We start from the raw sequence: 20,907 nt of genomic DNA on the forward strand, positions 1-20,907 counted from the left end.
ACAGAGGAAACTAAATAACATAATGGTGGTCTCTTTTTTATGTTTTTTATCTCAAAGTAGCTTCTTATAAAAATAATTGAATTGTCTAATAACATTTAATAGCAGGCGTTTTCCATAGGGACTGATTGTGTGGATCTGATTCCTAATACCTTAGGAAACAATCTGTGGATGTAATAATAAGTGGAAAGGAAAAGGGAGCTTTCAGATACATCTTGAGGAGAGAAAGCCAGGCTCTGCTGAAATTCGATATGAAATAGAGACTCAATGAGGTAGAAAAAACTTGCTTTGAAAGGAGGAGTGTCAGGGGGAGGCATCCTTTGCTGCTCAGAGGCTGGAGGTCACTGCTAAATGGAATGACAGATAGAAGGGAGGTTCTATAGAACCTCCTTTTCCTATAGAAGAAGTCATTCTAGTTTAACATTAATGTTAAGCTAGAATAAGACTTAGATAGTGTTAAACTAGATGTTAAACTAGAATAAGACTTTTCAGGTGAAGACACTATGACAAAATCAAAGAGTTGCCAAAGTTTGAAGAAATAAGTGGAACAGAAATGTCTTCAGAACAGAAATCATACATTTTACATCTTCCTTTTTCTAGCTAGAAACTGTAAAAATTTGCTTTTCTCTCAGTGACCTCTGGAATCAAACACACCTTAGTATGAAGTAGCGTATTGTGTTTATACTATATCTTTGTTGATTTGGCTGATGTAGAGGATGCAGAGACTGGATGCTGTAAGGGTGGTGGAGAAGAGATGCAAGGAACAGTAATCTGGACCCACAGAGCTTGGGCAGTGTGAAAAGGGCTCCTCCAAGAACAGGGATTAGATCATGGGTATTTGCATAGGTGAAGGCCAAGATGGAGAAAGGACACCGGTATAAAGGTTGTAGGAGGGAAGTCTTAAAAATAATTTGTGCTAGAGCTGATGCTGGTTCCTGTAAACATAAGGAGACAAAACTTACAGTCTTTATGAGTTGGGATGACAGTGCCTTGGAGGATAGGGGTTAAAAAAATTTTTTTTTAAGTTTCGGAAAAAGTTGGGGAAATAATCAAAAACATATACTCTTGTCATTGCTGGAGAAAAACAGAGCAAGTAAATACAGATGGGGCTGGAGAAGGGGATTGCTAATTTACACAGCGTGGGATGGGAAGGCCCCCAATAGGGCACATTTGAGCAAAGACGTGAAGTCACTGAGGGGTGAGCCTTGTGGATGTCCAGACAAGAGCACTGGGCAGAGGTGTGTGAAATGAGTTTGAGGAACAGCAAGGATGTGAGAGTAGCTGCAGCCAAGTGAATGAGGCAGAAAGAGGCAGGTTTCGGGTGTCAGGCTAAGAAGTTTGAACTTTCTGGAGGTGAAGAGAAATGAAGTGGAGTAAGCAAGACCCACACACAGTAGCTTGTGCAAAGTAAAAGACTGGTATGAAGTTGACTTTATTACGCCATGACGTTAACATGTCTGTTTTCCTTACTCATTTCATCTGTGGAGCTTGGAACGTGAATACAACATTGGCAACCTCTCAGGGACAGAGTGAAACACAAATGCACCAAGGATGGGGACATAAATTCATAGTTTTTCAGAAAAGCCACTTTTCAGTGTGTTCTAGTATAGTTACTCTATAAGCCAGTAACTCCATGATTGGAGGTCTAGCTTTGGGCATAATCAGAGACGCATGTGAAGATTCAGATAGAAGAAACCTATTTCATTGCTTTTTTTAACAGTAAGAAATTAGAAACAACCCTTAAGTTCCCATAATAGAGAAATGGTAAAATTGATAGATCAATGAAATGGAATGTTAAATAGTTTTTTAAATGATATTTCAAAGAATTAATACAGTAAATGTTCAGTGGAAAAAAGTGTGTGCAATGAGTCTGTATTACTTGTCTTTTTCATAATGAAAATAGCTTCATTTTTTTCTTATTAGTATAGCATAGTCATTGAAAAACTTTGGTAATACATGAATGTATGAAGAAGAAATTGAAAAATCACCCATCATCTCACCAACAGAGATAACCAATAATACTCTTTTCTGTATGTATTTACAGATATTTCTCTATTAATATGTAGATATTATACATACAATATATGCAGTTTTATAAAAGTGATAATTTTTTACATGTGCTCTTTTATTTTGTGATAATTGTATATTCACATGCAGTTGTAATAAATAATAAGGGATCACACATTCCCTTTACCCAGCTCCCCCCAATGGTAACATCCTGTGAAACTCAGGTACAGTGTCACAGTCAGGATATTGACATTGATACAAAACATTTACATCACTGTAAGGATCTTCCATGTTTGTCTTTTATAGCTACACTAACTTTCCTCCTACCTCTGTTTCCTCTTTAACCTCTGCAATTACCAATCTGTTCTCTATTTCTATAATTTTGTCATTTCAAAAATATTAGATAAATGGAATCATACAGTATGTAACCCTGTAGGAGTGGCTCTTTTCACTTGCTTTAGTTCTCTGGAGATTTATTCAGGTTGTTGTGTATATCAATGGTTATTCCTTTTTATAACTGAATAGTATTCTATCATATGAATGTGCTACACTATATGTAACCATTCACCCATGAAGGGCATTGGGGTTGTTCCAGTTTGGGTCATTATGAATAAAACTACATGTGTAAGTTTTTGTGTGAGTGTAAGTCTTTATTTCTCTGGACTAAATGCCCAGGAGTACAATTGCTGGATTGTTTGGTAATTGCATGTTTTGTTTTTTAAGAAACTGCCAAATTGTTTTCCAGAGTGGCTGTACCATTTTATATTCTCACTAGCAATGTATATGTGATGTAGGTAGGTTCTTGCATCCTTGCCAGCATTTGATGTTGTCACTATTTTTAAAAATTTTAACCATTCTAATAGGTGTATAGTGACATCTCACTGTAGTTTTAGTATGCATTGCCTTAATGGCTAGTAATATTGAACATCTTTTCATGTGTTTATTTGCCATCCAAATGTCTTCTTTGTGAAATGTCTGTTCATGTCTTTTGCCCATTTTCTAATTGGATTGTTTGAGGGTTTTTTTTTTTTTTTTTTTTTTGCTGTACGCGGGCCTCTCACTGCTGTGGCCTCTCCCGTTGCGGAGCACAGGCTCCGGACACACAGGCCCCGCGGCCATGGCCCGCGGGCCCAGCCGCTCCGCGGCATGTGGGATCCTCCGGGATCGGGGCACGAACCCGTGTCCCCTGCATCGGCAGGCGGACTCTCAACCACTGCGCCACCAGGGAAGCCCTTGAGGGTTTTTTTTACTGTTGAGTTTTGAGATTTCTTTATTCTAGATAGCAATCCTTAGGCAAGTATTTTCTCCCAGTCTATAGCCTGTCTTTTCATTTTCTTATCAAAGTCTTTCACAGAGCAAAAGTTTCTAATTTTGGTGAAGTCCAATTTATTAATATTTTTTAATGGATCATGTCTTTGGGTTAAGTCTTTGTCTAGTCACAGATGCCAAAGATTTTCTCCTGGGTCTTTTTTTTCCTTAAAAGTTTTTATAGTTTTATGTTTTATATTTGAGTTCATGATCCATTTTGAGTTAGTCTTTATATGAGGTGTGAGATGTATGTCAAGATTCTTCTGTGTTTCTTTTGGCTTATGAATTTCTAATCTTTCTAACACCATTTATTGAAAAGACCATCTTTTCTTCCATTGAATTGCTTTTGCACCTTTGTCAAAAATATGTTGGGCATATTTTTGTGGGTGTATTTCTGGATTCTCTGTTCTGTTCCACTGAACAGACTCCATTGGTATCCATCAATACTATCCTTGATTACTTTATCTGTAAATCCACTTTTTATAGGATTCATTTTCATGCACTAATACAGCTCTGTATCATTTTTGTTAGCTGTTGTATGTTTATATTGATACCATAGAACTTATTAACTAATTCTTTGTTGTATGTTTGTTTTTAATAGTTTTCCTATTATGAATGATAATAGAAGGGCTTGAAGATATATTCTTGTATATATCTTTTTGCCCTTTACCAATTAATTTCTCATAATAAGTTACTAAAAATGGATTGCTAGGTCAGTAGCTTGGTATGGACAGTGTTAAAGTTTTGTTTTTCATGTCTAAAACTTCAAGTCATCTGGAATTTATTTTAGTATATGGTGTCAGGTAGAAATCCAGTTTTATGTTTTCCTTATGCTAAGCCAGTTACCCCAGTAGTGTTCATTGGATATGATGCTGACTCTATCGTATATAAAGTTTATATATATATATGCTTGAATTTATTTCTGGTCTCTGTATTCCTTTGATCTATTTATTCCTTTGACTACACTTTCCTGTTTCAGTTACCAACACTTTATAAGAAGACTTTTGGGGGATTAAGGGGTAAAGCAAGTTTCTTCTTATTGTTCTGTTTTCTTCATAGTTTTATTTTGTCAAGTTCCATGAAAACCCCTATAGGGATTTCTTAAAGTGTATTGAATTTATAGGTCATCAGATAAATTTGACACTTTGGAGATAAGTATTTGCATTCATGAACCTAGGATATCGTTCCATTGTTTTCAGATCTTCAGTACTGTCTTAAAAATTTCTCCTTAAAGCTTTGTACATTTTTTTGCTTGATGTATATTTTGGTATCTTGTAGTTTTGGTTACTATTATGAATTAACTTTTTAAAAAAAGTTATACTCTTCTTATTTTGTGAACGTTTCTCATTCTTTGTCTTTCATGACACTGTATAAAAAAATAAACTTTATGTTTTAGAGCAGTTGCAAGGTCACAGAAAAATTGAGCAGAAAGTACACAGAGTTCCCATATCCCCCCTGCCCCAACATGCACAGCCCACTTACTGCCATCATCTCAGAGGGGTACATTTGTTATAATCATTAACCTACATTAACACATCAGTATCACCCACAGTCCATAGTTTACTTTAGGGTTCACTCTTGGTATTGTACATTTTATGGGTTTGGACTAATGTATAATGACATGTATTTATCATTATAGTGTCACACAGAATAATTTCACTGCCCTAAAAGTCCCCTCTCCTCTACCTGTTTGTGCCTCTCTACTCCCATCCCCTGGCAAACACTCATCTTGTTACTGTCTCCATAGTTTTTGCCTTTTCCAGAATGTCATATAGTTGGAATCATACAGTATGTAGCCTTTTCAGATTGGCTTTCTTCACTCAGTAATAGGCCTTTAAGGTTCATCCATGTCTTTTAATGGCTTGATAGATCATTTCTTTTTAGCACTGAATAATATTCCATTGTCTGGATGTACCACAGTTTATGTATTTGTTCACCTCCTGAAGGACATCTTGGTTGCTTCCAAGTTTTGGCAATTATGACTAAAGCTGCTATAAACATCTGTGTGCAGGTTTCAGTTACACACCCACGGACACATAGTTTTCAACTACTTTGGGTAAATAACAGGGAGTGTGATTTCTGGATCGTATGGTGAGAGTATGTTGAGTTTTGTAAGAAGTTGCCCAACTGTCTTCTAAAGTGGCTCTGCTAGTCTGCATTCCCACCAGCAGTGAATGAGCGTTCCGGTTGCTCCATATCGTCACCAGTGTTTGTTGTTGTCAGTGTCGCACATTTTGTTGTTTTACTTTGCATTTTCTTGATGACATACGCTATGAAACATCTTTTCATGTGCTTATTTATTGTCTTTATATCGTCTTTGGTGAGGTGTCTATTAAGGTCTTTGACCTATTTTTTAGTCAGGTTGCTTGTTTTCTTACTGCTGTTGAGTTTTAAGAGTTCTTTGTATATTTTAGATAACAGTCCTTTTTTCAGATATATTTTGCAAATGTTTTCTCCCAGTCTGTGGCTTGTATTCTCATTCTCTTCACATTGCCTTTGAAAGAAGAGAAGTTTTTTATTTTAATGAAGTCAAGCTTACCTTTCTTCTTTCTTTCATTGATCCTGCCTTTGATGTTATAGCTAAAAATTCATACCATACCTAAGGTCATCTAGGTTTTCTTCTGTTACATTGTAGAAATTGTATAGTTTTGCATTACATTAAGTCTGTGATCCATTTTGAGTTAATTTTTGTGAAAAGTGTAAGATCTGTGCCTAGGTTCTTTTTATTGTGTGTGTGGATGTCCAGTTCCAGCACCATTTGTTGAAAAGATTATCCTTGTTCCATTTTATTGCCTTTGCTCCTTTTTTAAAGATCACTTGACTTTATTTGTATGGGTTTATTTCTGGGCTCTGTATTCTGTTCCATTGACCTATTTGTCTATTCTTTCATCAGACCACACTGTCTATATTACTGTAACTTTATAGTAAGTGTTGATGTTGGGTAACGTCAGTCCTCCAACTTTTTCTCCTTCAACATTGTGTTGGCTATTCTGGGTCTTTTCCCTCTCCATATATAGTTTTGAATCAGTTTGTTGATCCACATCTATTATCTTTTCTAATTGGTTACTTTTGCTATATGAGAACTCATGCTTTTGTGGCTAGCAAAAGTGTTGAACTCAAATGAATTCCAATAGCTTGTTTAAAAATTATCTTGGGATTTCTGTATGGGCAAATACAGCATCTGTCAATTATGACTATTTTACCTCTATCTTACCAATCCATATAACTCCTTTTTTTCCCTCATACTATTTCATGAGCTAGGGTCCTACGATGTAAGTTGAATAATAAAAAGATAGTTGGCATTCTTATTTTGTCCCTGACAAAACTGAATATGTTTTCTGATTAGAAAAGTAGTATAAGCAAAGAAGATAGTTTTAGAGAAAAGCAGACTTTTCTGTCATACATTCCCCAAACCACAACAAGTTTGGGAAACAATCTAGGGGCAAAAATTAACCAACAAGGTGATATTACAATATTCAGAGAATTCAAATATGGAAATAAGGAGATATCTACCTGATTCGCCCTACGCTCTCGCTGTTTGAGTTGGCATTGAGAGTGGATGAAAAATAAGTGGCAAAGTATGAGAGCCTAAGTCATAGGTTATTGCCTTCATTCCTTTATCAAATTCTAACTGAGCACCTACTGTATGTCAGGTACACTGTAAGGCATGAGGGTGCAATGGTGAGCAAGGACAAATATGGCTCTTGCTATTTTTAAACCACAGTGTATGTTTCATAAATAAAAAAATTAAGTCAATAGCTGTCTGAAAAAGGAAAATGGATTACTGAGTAGTTAGGAGGTGATAAAATGAAGAACTATTAAGCACAGCCTTAATTAAACAGAATTTTAGCTGTAGAATGGTACTTCCTATGTATGCTCATTGCTGTTTTTTAAAACTATTTTGAGTTTTTTTTTTTAAGGAAGAAGAAAAAGAAGCTGGTATACTTCTAATAAAAAAAAAGTATTAAAATGATAGTTGGCACATCTGGGGCTTGACAGAAGGAATTGATTACCCTAATATCTGTCTTGCAGTAAAACTGTTAATTAGGGCTCAGGTGGTCATGCCAGATTTATGTCTCACTGTGAAGGGTTATTAAAACAAGAATTAGTATAAAGAAAAAGTTCTTGGTTTCAGCTCACCATACAAACAGAAATAAAAGTAACTGTCAAGCAATAGATTATATAAATGATTCAAGGCTCTAGCTTAGTAAAAAATCCATTTTGTTGTAATTTTCTAAGAGCCCATTATTAGGATGTGCCTTTAGTTTTCTCCTCTAAATGCTAACCTTAGTGAATGTGAATAGCATTTTAAGGCTTCACAGGATTTTAAAAAATTAGCACAGATATCTTTACACTTCTTTCTTTTTTGTTGAATTGCTTATTCTACTGCTAATTGTTCACTAGTTAGAGTCTTGGGAGATATGTTTCTTCCCCTTTTCAAGGGAATCCACAGCCAAAGCACGTTTAGCTCTCATTATCTTTAGATCATATGAAATTTGTGCCATGGTGGGCTTCTATTTCTGGAAAGCCAGAAATCTCATATTGGTAAACCCTCTTGGCAGTTTTTATATATTTCACTCTCTCTGCCTAGCCCATGTCTAGTTAAGTGTTTTAAAACTAAGTAGCAAGGATATTAATGTTTGGGAAAGAAAGAAGGGGTTCTAAGGCTCTGTTTATACCATTAAATGTCATTGTGACTTTTGTAAAGCGATTCCAATTTGTATCGTGAGGGGGTAGGTGTAGAATGTGGGAACCTTAGAGATTCCTTCCAGCTCCAGTGTTTAATTATAACAATGAGTACTTTCATTAATTTCCTTCATTATCCTTAATGGAGTCACAACCTTGGGAATATTTTATTCAGGACTCTTTTAGGTACAAGTGAGAGATAAACAAGCTAAAAACCACCAAGGGAATTTACTGTCTCAGGGAATCTGTGGAGTTAATCAGTCTCAGCAGAGAGAACCTCTTTCTGGTAGGTCCAACAGAAGTCTTGGTGGGGACCTCGGTGGAAGGGTGGAATGCCCATCTCTGTAGCAGTGGACACATGGTTGGAGGGCAAGATAGAGAGGTTGCAGGATAGAGAGGTTAAGTCAGCCTCCCACAAGACCCACGGACTGAGGCTAGGGCAGGTGTGGCTCCCCAAAGAAAACCAGCAGAAGAGGGAATGGCTACTGGGCAGGGTACTCACCACAGGAGGAATTGTTTGTATTGTCCCAGTCTCACGGTTTAGAGGTGAATTGTGCCAGAGAGCACACAGGCTAGAAAGGCTGCAGCCAGAACGCAAGCCCAGGCTTTCCAGCATCCAGTCTCTGGTTTTCCCAACTACACAATGTCCCCTCCCTTGTTAGGAATTTTTTGGATTATGGGGAGTAAAGATGTGGTTTGTGAAAAGGAAAAGAATAGATTGAAAACTGACATTTTTCAAGTAGTAGGTAGCAGCAATTTTTTTCTTCTTTCTTAAATCATCCAGGGATTCAGGTTAAAGTGTTATTTTTGTGCCAAGATTTATTATTTCTTTGGGATATTAAAATATATGTAACATAAAATTGTATAAAATGGTTTCACCTGTTGTGTTTAGTTTTAGCTTTTAAGAAACTTTCTTTTTTTTTTTTTTTTTTTTTTTTTTTTTTCCGTACGCGGGCCTCTCACTGCTGTGGCCTCTCCCGTTGCGGAGCACAGGCTCCGGACGCGCAGGCTCAGCGGCCATGGCTCACGGGCCCAGCCGCTCCGCGGCACATGGGATCCCCCCAGACCGGGGCACGAACCCGCATCCCCTGCATCGGCAGGCGGACTCCCAACCACTGCGCCACCAGGGAGGCCCAGAAACTTTCTTATTTTTAATAGACCGGAAAGGATGAGAGGGAAGCCATTGTTTTACATTCGTGTTAAATTGTTTCTCCTAGCCTTAGAAATCCTCTTGTTTGTTTAATCATCTTTGAATCCTGTGCTGAAGCTTAAATAGTCATTTGAATGGGTATGTGATTTCTACAACCTGGTTATTACTATTTGCTATACACTGAACTGTGTGTATGTAAAACATTCAAGCAGGTGACCCCTGGATCTGGTAATCATGGTGGACCCATCAGACAAGCTGAGGGCCTTTTATCACCCTGAGAGCCTGGCTAAATTCCCAGCTTTGAAGATCTCCTGTTGGTAACAATCACTGGTCACCAATAACACGTTGTAGGAACTTTAGCAGTTTTAGGCTCCCGCCCTTCCTTAGGCCCCCTGTCTGTGGGATTGGGGGGAAGTCGGTGTTGACAGGAAGCTCTGCAGTGAGGCTTGAGGTCTGACACAACTGAAGAGACATATTCTCCTTCAGGGCAGAAGCTTCCCAAAGAAAAGCCATCCCTGTCACTTTGTCATGAGAAATGAAATAGATTGATTATTTTTAACAGCAGAGACAGGCTTTTCCTTTTGCACATTTAGAAGGAAGAAAATAACCATTAAGCCTATGGAATTGCTCCAACTTTTATGGTCCTCTAACTTTTTACTTTTTAGTTGATAGATTCTTCTTTTAATGTAGCGCAGTGATTGACTTTATCTTTAATCCTCTCGTGAACACATTGCTCATATATAGGAGAATACACAATAAAATGGGATTTTAGAGTATAGATGGTAATAATAAAATTAAGGGGCAGCAAAGACAGGCTTACGTGCTGGTACATTTATTGCTATCTCAAACTCCTTCTACATTTCTGGTTTCCTGGGATTAACTTGTTATTGAAAAAATTTAAATGCTCTTAAAAGTAAAAGCTGTAGTAGTCTTCTCTTGAATAGTTTTTTTCATCTACTCTCTAATAATGAATGTTCAAGCTAGAAAATACTAGTTTATAATGGCAGAAGTCTGTTAGCTGTATTTTAAGCAATTACGATATTATGCTTAATTTTTAGTGATATTTTCAATCACTTAAAATTTTCCAAGTCTTTCCCAGCCTGTCCTTATAGGGCGCACCTTGTCCTCTCAGAATTGACATTTCCACATGGTTTGTGTTGTGTCCTTTCCTTCCCTTTTGCCGCCTCCCGGATGCTGTGGTGGCAGTGGCCATCACTCTCCTTCATGGTCAGCACAGACCCACACTGATTGTCTCGTTAGCCGCACTAACAAATGTGCTATTTAGCATTTGTCAACCAAGAGGAAAGAAGTAGCATGTGTTTTCCCCTAAAAAATTCAACACAACATTCTGGTCTTCCTGATTGATTGATGATCTACGATGTTTTCCCAAGAAGAGAGAGCTTTGCCTAACACCACGCTGATTGCTGAAGTTTGCAAAATCTCCCCCCATCTTTGGTGCTATAATAACTCCTGTTCTGACATTTCCAGACACTGTTCTGCTTGCTGACGGATTTTGTACATTCTCATCCCATCTCCACCAGTGCATATTCTTACTGAACAGTGATCAGTTCAGCGGTTGACAAGTTGTATCTTCCTTTTTTATCTAATGGCATAAAACCATAATAAGAGTCTTGAAACAGTAACTCTCAAGGCAGTGCAAAGTTAAAGGTTACTTGAAAATGTAAAAATCTTACAATCCAGAAAATAATAACAACGGTAAAACCCAGGAACAATTGAAAATGCATGAAGCAGACGCTTTATAAATTTTTCCTAACTCTCCCACTGGGATACCAAGAAAATTGCCTTTAAAAAAAAATCCCATGACACTGTCTTTTGTAATTAGAGCTATTAAGTCGAAATGATAAATAACCATTCAGTGACATACAATAAAAGAAAATAGCCCTTTGCCCTCCTTTCTCCTGAATAACCAGAGATCTGAGAGTTTCCAGCATAGGAAGTTGGACTCCTTTAACCCGGAGGGTTGCTTAGAATTTAGGAAATTACAAAGCAAGGCAAGATGATTTTGTTTTTCATCCTTCCACATGGTCATGTCCATTAAGAGAGTAAATGGAACTGATTTGCCAAGGAGGTGAATAATTATAATAACCACAGCAGAGTGTACTCGGGAATGCAGGGTTTAGAGGCCTCCGTTTTAAAAAAAATGCACTGCAGGGGCACTTCAGTGGCGGTAGGTAATGTTTATGAGGCTCCATAGACAAAGGTATTTATCACCCTAAATGGGAGCTTGTTCGTATTTTCGGGAATCAGATACTGGGAAGGAGAACTGAGCGCTGACGCTCCTGAGTCTCGTGTGGTCCAGGACAGTGATTTTACGCCATTCAGATTCCTACCTGTTATTGCCTGTGTTTTATAAATACGGCCGACCCTTGGGAAACGGTTTTCTGAGGTTTGGAGCAGAAAGGTGGGTGGAAGGTGGGAGAGAGGAATGAAGGGAGACTGAAGTTTTCTATTCGAGTGTAGGAAAAATGGCTGCTAGCACTGCAGCTCCTGGGAACATATTTTCTGTGAGGAAACTAGATGAGTATAATGAGTGTACCCTGTGCATAAATTCAATATTAGTTCTACACCCAAGGTCAAATGAAAGTTAATGACCATTTGCACACCAGAGATCTGAAACCCACGTTTTCTTTCTTTCTCATAATGACAAAAAGGAGAGCAATTTATATTTAAATTGCTTTAAATTTCAAAGCATAAACACAGAAGTCTCCCTGGTACACTTTTTTCACCAGTGAAACTTCCTGGCAGGGCTCGACTTTCATAAAAAATGTGGTCCCATCCTACGGCAGTTCCCCAGTGTGGACCGTTTTTTGTTTTCTGTGGAACAGCCCTGTTCCCACCCTGCTGGGTTAGTGACACCAAATCAGAGCCCAGCAATGCAATCAGGGCCACTTTCTTTAATGATTTAGGTTTTGGATTTGTTGAGCTAATTAGCTGACTGAGGCAACTAATGGGTGTCTTTAATACACTGTTGACGGGGTAGCTTCTCCAGAGCCTGCCAGCTCCTTTGTTCTTGGTCTTCTGGGGTTTGGGAGCTGCTTCCCAGAAGAACATGTGATACATGCCACCCTGCATCTGGAGGCCAGCCTGAGAGGCTAGTATGCTAATTATGAAGTGCCCCAAAAGGACGAGCATCCACTTAAAACCCTGTATCTGACTAATTCTGTGGGCTCAAATAAAGGTTTACATTGATGGGGGGCGGGGTGCATGGGTGAGGGCAGGGAGGGGGATTGACCTGTGATCCATCTTTACAATTTATAATGTTATGACTGCTTCTCTGTATACCCCTAAGGTACCAAATAAAAGCAGTCTGTAGGTGTTTTAAAATATTAAATATTAAAATAGTTAAGGAAATATTAAAAGAAAAAGATGATTGGATAATTAAATGGAAAGCTATGGCTAATGGCTAAAATAATCTCTTAGGAACTAAAATATTCCTTAAGAAGAGAAATCCTTGCTATATGCTGTTTTTATAAAGTTTATAGAGATATGAAATTCTGTGGTCTGGTGAACACAGTCTGCTACCAAATCTGGCAGGCCTGGGCATGTAGTCAGGAAATCTTTTGATTCTTACAGTGGCCAGTGTTCACTCTGGCAAGTCACTGGCTTCCCTCAGCCTCAGTTTCCATTTTTTATAAAAGGAAAGGTTGGGCTTGGTTGCTGGTAGGGGCCATGCTGGTCCTGCCGGTCAGGTCCTAAGTACCAAGTACTGGGCAGCTTTACTTCTCTTAAGCATACGTTGCTATCTATTTAGTAAGAATGTAAGAATAACAACTGCTGATAACTTAATTTCTTTTCCAAACATTTTTTTACTTTTAGACTTTTTCCTTAGTGAAGATCTACACAAGGCCCTCTTTCTACCCACCCCCCCATTCAGGGAATATTCTCTGCTGTCATTTGCATTGACAAGTAAGAGCTATCAAGGGAAATCTTTGTCTTGGCCACATAACCCAGGTATTGTCCATCATTCGTCACATTAAAAGACTAATTGTATAAACAGCCATGAAAATGGAGCTGTTCTCAGTAATGACACGGGCACAGCGTGTACAAATATAAGTTAAATAACGTGTTATAGTATGTAACACAAAGCACATAGTTTGAGTCAGCTGAATCCTACCAGAAAAAGTGATGCCGTGACGACAAAAAGTGAAATTTACTTAACGTAGTATTCTTTCCGTTTATGTGACCCATAAATACTTAACATTTGAGAATTTCTTACTAAGACATTGTCTTTGTAAGTGGCTAGATAATTGTGGTTCTAGCTACTTGCGATTTTCAGATAGTTAAAAAAATACTGCATTTTTAATACTGCAGTGATTGAAATCTGTTTTTGGAATGAGATTGGTGATAGAAATTTTGACCGTGGCGACAATGAAGGCTTATATTGTACAACTTCAGCTTCAGCATATACATTTTGACATAAGTCTTTTTGTTGGAGATGAGGAAACAGAGATGGATAGATATTTTAAAGAATAATCCTAGGTTTCCTTCTCACCAGTTGCATCAGGATTCCTCGTTAACTAAACGAAATTTTGTTTTCCTAAAGCAGGGTTCCTCAAATTTAATTTGCCTAGCAGTTACCTGCAGCACTTGTTAATACTGCTAATTCCTGCCCTGTCAGCACCCCTCCCCCACTCCAATTAAGTTTGGATGGAGACCCTGGTGTCTGAATTTTAACCACTCTTCACTCCTAGGTGATTTAGATGCCATGTTTTGACAAACACGTTCCGAAGTCTGTGTGATCTGCAGTCTCAGAGAGTGAGTTGGTGTTTTCTAAAGGGTGTTGGTCCCATGAACCAAGCATGGTAGAGGGAATCAAAATGTTACTTATGCTTTTGCTACTAACTCACTTATTGGACACCTGCCCAACTTTTTAGTCTTTCTTGACCTGAATGGAAATTTTGTCATGGGAATGGTAACAGAATTAAAAGCTCTCATGGCATTGGCAGTAAAACCTTTGTAAATGAAGAGAATTATTACCAAGCTTTATTTGGTGGGCAGACTCGGGAATAAGCAAACATTCTCACTGAAGTTTCTATACGAAACTTACCAGTTTGTGTGGGGGTGGGGTGTTCCACTAGTTAAAAGAGGAAGTGAATTTAACCTTGGCTTTAAATAAGGGCACCTGAACCAAAGCCATATCTCATAAATTCTCCAAGTTGACAGAACTAAAGAGATTGTCTGGTTCTCCTTTTGCCAAAAAGGGGCTAACTTCTATGTATTAAAAATGCAAACATTTAATAGAAACAAAGCATTTGCTTTAAGACCTATTAAAATTAATGGAGGAAGTTTACACCTTACCATGTTATTGTTTTCTAGTAGAAAAATGACTGTGAGAAATTTGGGATTAATGTTATTTTTTTTTTCAGTAAACATTTGATCTTTTTATTTTACGATGCATTCTAGGTATTCCATGTATAGGCATGTGGAGATAACAAGAAGGATACTGTATAATTATAAGCTCTTTAGATTTTACAATATGTTTTCATTGATGTTATTATGGAATTAGAACCTAAATCCAGAAATTAATAAGCTATTTAAGATTTTCTTCTTCAGTGATAGCTGTTATAGTGAGATTGTTATCTTTTTACCCTTAGGAACAGATGGAAGTTTTTAGAGATGTTGCCCATTATCTTCCATTCTAACTGCAATGGAGAGAAAGCATAACAGATAGAGTTGCCATCTTAGTTTTACATGTTCCTATTTTCTTCATTTTGATTTTTAGTTTTGTTTTCATGTGTTTAAAAGGCCCATTTCTATATCATAGTTCTGAAGGTAGAGCTAAGTAAAGGTTCTTTTCCTCTGTCTGAGGGGTACCTTATAGAGCAAACACAAATTTATCATATATTAGTAACAAAACAAACTTCCACCTTCAGGTGGGGGGCATTAGGGGAGATTGGAGATTGTCTGTAGTCCGTGGCTGGAAACCCCTCTTGCTGACAATGGAGGTGGGTTGGTGAGCATTGTCCCAAGCAGCCTGTGGGCCCCGGGGAGTGTCTGTCTACCTTCTCTGGTCAGGGAAGGAGCAGATTCCATCATCTGGTCTCATGGCATTAGAGCAGCACACCTAGGCTGTAGGCCTGGACACTGGGCACCTTGGACCCTTTGGTCCTCTCAGAGTCATCACTGAAACTAACTACAGGTGTGGAATTCAGGCTTATCATTTGTACCTAAATCCACGTTGTTGAAGCTGCTTCACTTTACTAGTAACATTAGGCCTAAATGAATCAAATAATTTCAGGGTTAGTCTTGTAACCAAATGGACAGTCTAGTAGTTTTATCAATTTTATATGAAAAGTCAAAATACATATACTTTTATTTGAGAGGAAATATGTCTGGCTTAGTGCCTTCATCATGGATGTGAAAAGTAGTTTGGGCTGATAACCAATGCTGTATCAAAACTTTTCTCTTTCCACATATATCCTGGTTTGATTTTCTTATCTGGTAATCTTATGCAATTATTTTATTTTATGAGCCATTGGAGCATTTACACTAATACTCAAAAATGGTAATGTAACATATTGTCAGAGTTAATCACTGCACTGTAATATAGGTGGGAAATGCTTTGTTCTTCATTTTCAACAACTATGCTATGTGATTCTATCTACTGCCAGTGAGCAATATTTCAGCTGTTTCTGATTTGAACTTTTTTTGTGGTAAATGTTCTGTTCAGGATGTTGGTCCTGCCTGGACCTAGTTTAAATCTCCTCTCTTGGACCACTTGATTTCTGGCATGTGAGGTGGTTGGAGCCCCATGGTGCCCCTGGGCTCCTCTGGTCTCTGCAGAGGTGCCCATGCCAATGGCTGCTGCCTTGTGGGATTTGCAGCGGCAGTCAGGGGCCCGTCTTGGCTGGGTCAGTGTCTGGACCTTCCTGGCTCTTCGGCTCCATATTGCCTCTTGCTGGAACTGTAATCCCCTCTGCTTCCCTGCCACATGCTCCAACCAGCCCCTGGCCCTTTTTGAGGACAGGCTCCATCACAGGCCTCTGTTCCCCAGGCCATGGAGACACTTCTGAGTCCTTGCAGACTTCCCAGTCAGGGAAAGAAGAGCAACTCAGAAAAGTAATCTCTGCCCCTTTTTGCCCCTAGCCTTACGATGCCCACTGCTGATCCACTGTGTGTTTGCTGGCCACTGCGTGGGGCTGGGGTAGACTTCAAGGCAGTCTCCCCTATATGCCACAGCCCTGTCAGTGTGTAAACCAGCACCCGCGGTCAGTGTCCCTTCAACCATCTACTGACCTCGGCCTCAGAGCCCAAGCCCACCTGGGGGAATCAGGACTGCTCTGACCTTCTGTCTCTGCTACCTGTTTCCCCTGCCCCAACCCACGGTCCACTTGCAGCAACACGGGGACAGCCTTGAGCTTTTCTAGCCCATTACTTCCTGACTGTCCCCTTGAGGGGAACAAACCTGTGGCTTAGCCATCCCAGGAGAAAAGAGATCTGTCATGTGAGACTTCTAGAGTTGGTTCTTGATGTGTAAAGGAAGGTGATATTCTCTACAGATTTTGCCCTTTCAAGTCTGTTGTCTTGCTGCACAATTCTACCTTGGGTGTCGGAATACAAATGTTATTGGCTTCATTTTTTCAAGTTTTTTATTTTTTAAATTTATTTTTTATTGACGTATAGTTGAATTACACTGTGGTGTTAATTACTGCTGTATAACAAAGTGACTCAGTTATACATATATACATATTCTTTTTCATATTCTTTTCCATTGTGGTTTATCACTTGAATATAGTTCCCTGTGCTCTACAGTAGGACCTTGCTGTTTATCCATATTGGCTTCATTTTTATGCTCCTTATCTTCCACTCTACCCCAGCTGTAGGTGGATCTGATTAGGAAAAAGTTTCCATCCAAGGATGAAAATTCAAAAGAAAAAAGCGCATTACATGTTTTATACCATAAGTAGTAGCTACCCTTGATTAAGCCCTTGACCTCCCTCCTTTCTTCCACACACCCACCCTGTGGGGTCACGGTTATTATCATCCTCTTTTGCAAGTAATGAGGTTCAAGGTTGGTGAGTTGATATCATTTGACAACGGTCGTATACTAGAAATAGCGTAGGAATGATGCTGTATTTTTTCCCAACTGTGTAACAAAAGGAAATTTCTTTAACTTTTAGCGGGATAGATTTCAATGAAGGTTAAGGAAAATTTTCAAATCTTCTTTCCTGGCCTCCTCTTGGCCTGTCTGCTCCCCCCCCCCACCCATTGATTGATTGATTGATTGATTGATTGATCGATTGTACCGTTTGGTGTCTTTGCTTGTATTTGCAAACACAAGGACTCTTAGGGGATTCTTGGTGGTTCCTCTGTATGTTTTAGAATTTCACTGTGATGTCAAGGGAAGCTTCAGCAGTAGAACTGCTGACCATTCAGGAACAACAACAACAAAAAGAATGAGCATCATGTGAGTAGCAGAAAGTTGTAATAAGCGTTACCTTTGAAATGTAGGTTTCTTGTCTACTGTAAAACCTTAGTTAACAAGAGTGTCCATGTAGATCTGACCTGTTGTGTTTTCTGGTTTACAGTCCCTGAGGCAGAATTTCTTAGCTGTAAAAAGGAAATTAAGGGCTTCCTTGGTGGCGCAGTGGTTGAGAGTCCGCCTGCCGATGCAGGGGACACGGGTTCGTGCCCCGGTCTGTGAAGATCCCACATGCCGCAGAGCGGCTGGGCCCATGAGCCATGGCCGCTGGGCCTGTGCGTCCGGAGTCTGTGCTCCGCAACGGGAGAGGCCACAACAGTGAGAGGCCCGCGTACAGGTTCAGTTCTGGCTTAGTCCCTTACTGTGAAATAGTGGCTTCCAGACGCTCATTTTCTTATTCTGTGAAATGGAGCAAAGGGCACCTGCCTCTGGGACTCTTGGGGGTGGGAGAGAGTTAGATGACCTAAAGCATGAAGCTTCTCACTGGCACGTAGTTAGGCTTAGAAATAATTTTCTTTTACTCCCTAAGATAAATCTTTCAAAATTTTAATTGCTCAGCAAAGCTGTACAGAGTAGTGGAGTACACTAGGATCTTTTTTAATGAATGAATGTCTTGCAGTGTCTGAGCATCATTGCTGCTCATATCTTTTATCATGTGATCAGCCTGAACCTGGCCTGTCACCAGAACACAGTCCTTGCAAGGCACTTAAAAAATGAAAGTCTTTCTGTCTGCCGAGAAAAATGTTGAAGAAAATTTTTGCTAAGGTTAATTCGATTGTTTTTCATTGAGGTTTTCTTTTAGTTGGATTGTATACAAGCCATCTTTGCATTAAAAGGAAACTTGTTCATTTCTGGTACATTTCCTCTTAAGAAGGGCAAGGGAACAGGCTGCGGGGCTCAGGTACTGATGAGCTCTTTATTACCCTTGCCAATGGAGCAAATATTTATGTTCTAATTAAAGGATACACTTTGCTCTGGTGACATTATCATTTTTCTCGTTGAATAACTTTTCCGTTGGCTGGACATGTATTAAATGTTACTCCAAAAAAAACACCTAATAGGTAAAAACCTGTGACGAAGTGGAGGAAAGGAGGTTTGGAGGGCCGCCTCAACTACAAGGCAAAGGCCTAAGAGTTGAAATGGAATCCTCTGTGCCTGAGGGCAGGGATAAATCACGAAGTCAGGGAGGCGGCAGGGAAGCAGCCAGAGTCCCTCTCGGTGGCTTGAGGTGCCTCCAGCCAAGTGTGAGGAGTGTGGAGCGTCTGATGTGGGAGATGGCAGTGATTCTAGCCTCCACACTCTAGATTGATTATGATGTCTGGGTGCCGAGAATTTCTAGAATTATCAGCACACCTATATTCAAATGTTAGTAAAAAGTAATACATTTCTTCTACGCAGCAAACGTTTATCATCTGCTCTGTACAAATCCGTGGGTCGGGAGGCATGGCTAGAGTTGGAGGGGAGGGGTTGCGTAGGAGAGCTTAAAAATAAGTATGTCATTATGGCTCTAATTTTCAAAGAGACTGAAGTCCTAGTAGGAAATTCAAGTCAGTTCTTGCTTAGATTGTTTGTAATGAACATCTCCTTTTCATTGTTTTCTTACTCCGGTTCAATGCATTTTCAAACAATCTAAATCTTAATAGCATATTGGAGCAGATAAAGCGTCAGATCTGGGTACTTAACTGTCTCCTCCTCTGACTGCCTGTGTACTTCTGGGCCAGCTATTTAGCATCTCTCAGCCTCAGTTTTCTCATCTGTAAAATGAGGATCATCATAATAGCACTTGGAATCTGATTAAGGAGGAAGGCCTACCATATATCTGCCCTGTACCATCACTGGAATAACAGACGTATTATTTCATTTAACTCAGATTTCTATATGAAATGAATAACTGTTAAAATGTAAATGGATTCTGCTTTGGCCATGGCTTGGTCATGTCTGCTGGAAATGTGTTCATGCTCCTTGCTGGGTCTGAGTATCACCGATGAGGACTCTGTCAGTGAACATAAACGCATTGCTGAAGGCGCACCAAGGCAGCCCAGCAACCGGTAGATGTACTAGCTTTCGGTTGGTAATTAGTGATCATTGTGAAACCAAGTCTTGCATGGGGTGTGGCCGGATTTGGGCAGCAGGATTTTATTCATGGACACAGTTTTCCTCTCTCCTTAATAAGTGTGTTGGCAAAATTATGTGTGGGAAAAATTAAGAGTGTCCAAAAAAATGACCAAATGAGTTCAAAAGAAGTAAATTGCTAAATTCCAGGAAGTGGTGTTCACCTTTTATTAAGAGAAACTAAGTTTCTCACTAGCCCTACTGAGTAGATATTTAACAAATGTTGGCATAAAGAAGTATTAAAGGGGCTTCCCTGGTGGCACAGTGGTTGAGAATCTGCCTGCCGGTGCAGGGGACACGGGTTCGAGCCCTGGTCCGGGAGGATCCCACATGCTGTGAAGCAACTAAGCCCGTGCACCACAACTACTGAACCTGTGCTCTAGAGCCCGCGAGCCACAACTCCTGAGCCTGTGGGTTGCAACTACTGAAGCCTACGTGCCTAGAGCCCGTGCTCCGCAACAAGAGAAGCCACCTCAATGAGAAGCCCGTGCACCGCAACGAAGAGTAGCCCCCGCTCGCCGCAATTACAGAAAGCCTGCATGCAGCAACGAAGACCCAACGCAGCCCCCCCCCCAAAAAAAGTATTATTAACCTGCCCACAGTGGCCACATACTTCAGTCTAGCCTTGCCACTACCTCTACCAGAGGGGTATGGAAAAGATTAAATGGGATAATCCACATTAAGAGCCTGTGTCCTGAATATAGGTAGAGCTCAAGAGCTGTGCATGTGTAGCGTAATGATGGTGATGTTGCCTTTGCTCACATCGCCTCACTTGCTGCTAAATGACTTCCGAGTTCCTCAGCCTAACATCCAAGGCCACCTAATTCTTCCAGCTTTGCTCTCTGCTCTTTCCCAACACTGTCGTGTTCCCTGGTCCCATCCTGTGCTTTTCTCCACCTTACGTCTGTTTATGCCGATTCTCTAACATAGACTGCCTTTCCTCACCACCTCGTTCATGTGTCAGAATCTACCTTTTCCTTGAAGTCTCTTCCATAATCTTACCCTCTCCCTCAAACTGGGTGTGACATTTTATTCTGTTTGTATCTGTTTGTTTCTGAATTGGTCACCTTTGTCCATTTAAGTAGACCAATACTCAGCAGCACAGTTTCTAGAAGTTATTCTCTCCCCTTGAGGAATTCGTGATGTAGATTAGTAAAGACAGATATTTGCATAGCTAGTTATAAAATACTGAGATGAAAAAGCA

General features: G+C 39.6%; 1 protein-coding gene across 3 annotated transcripts in view; it reads left to right on the plus strand.

Moving 5' to 3' along the window:
- RAPGEF5 (Rap guanine nucleotide exchange factor 5) overlaps positions 1–20,907 on the plus strand; it is a gene marked incomplete at its 5' end in the record, with an annotated part of 217,138 nt that overhangs the window by 78,375 nt on the left and 117,856 nt on the right. The gene's annotated exons all lie outside the window — the stretch shown is intronic.

The sequence above is a fragment of the Mesoplodon mirus genome (genome assembly GCF_964341445.2).
Source record: "Mesoplodon mirus genome assembly, chromosome: 9".
NCBI classification, from domain to species: Eukaryota; Metazoa; Chordata; class Mammalia; order Artiodactyla; family Ziphiidae; genus Mesoplodon; species Mesoplodon mirus.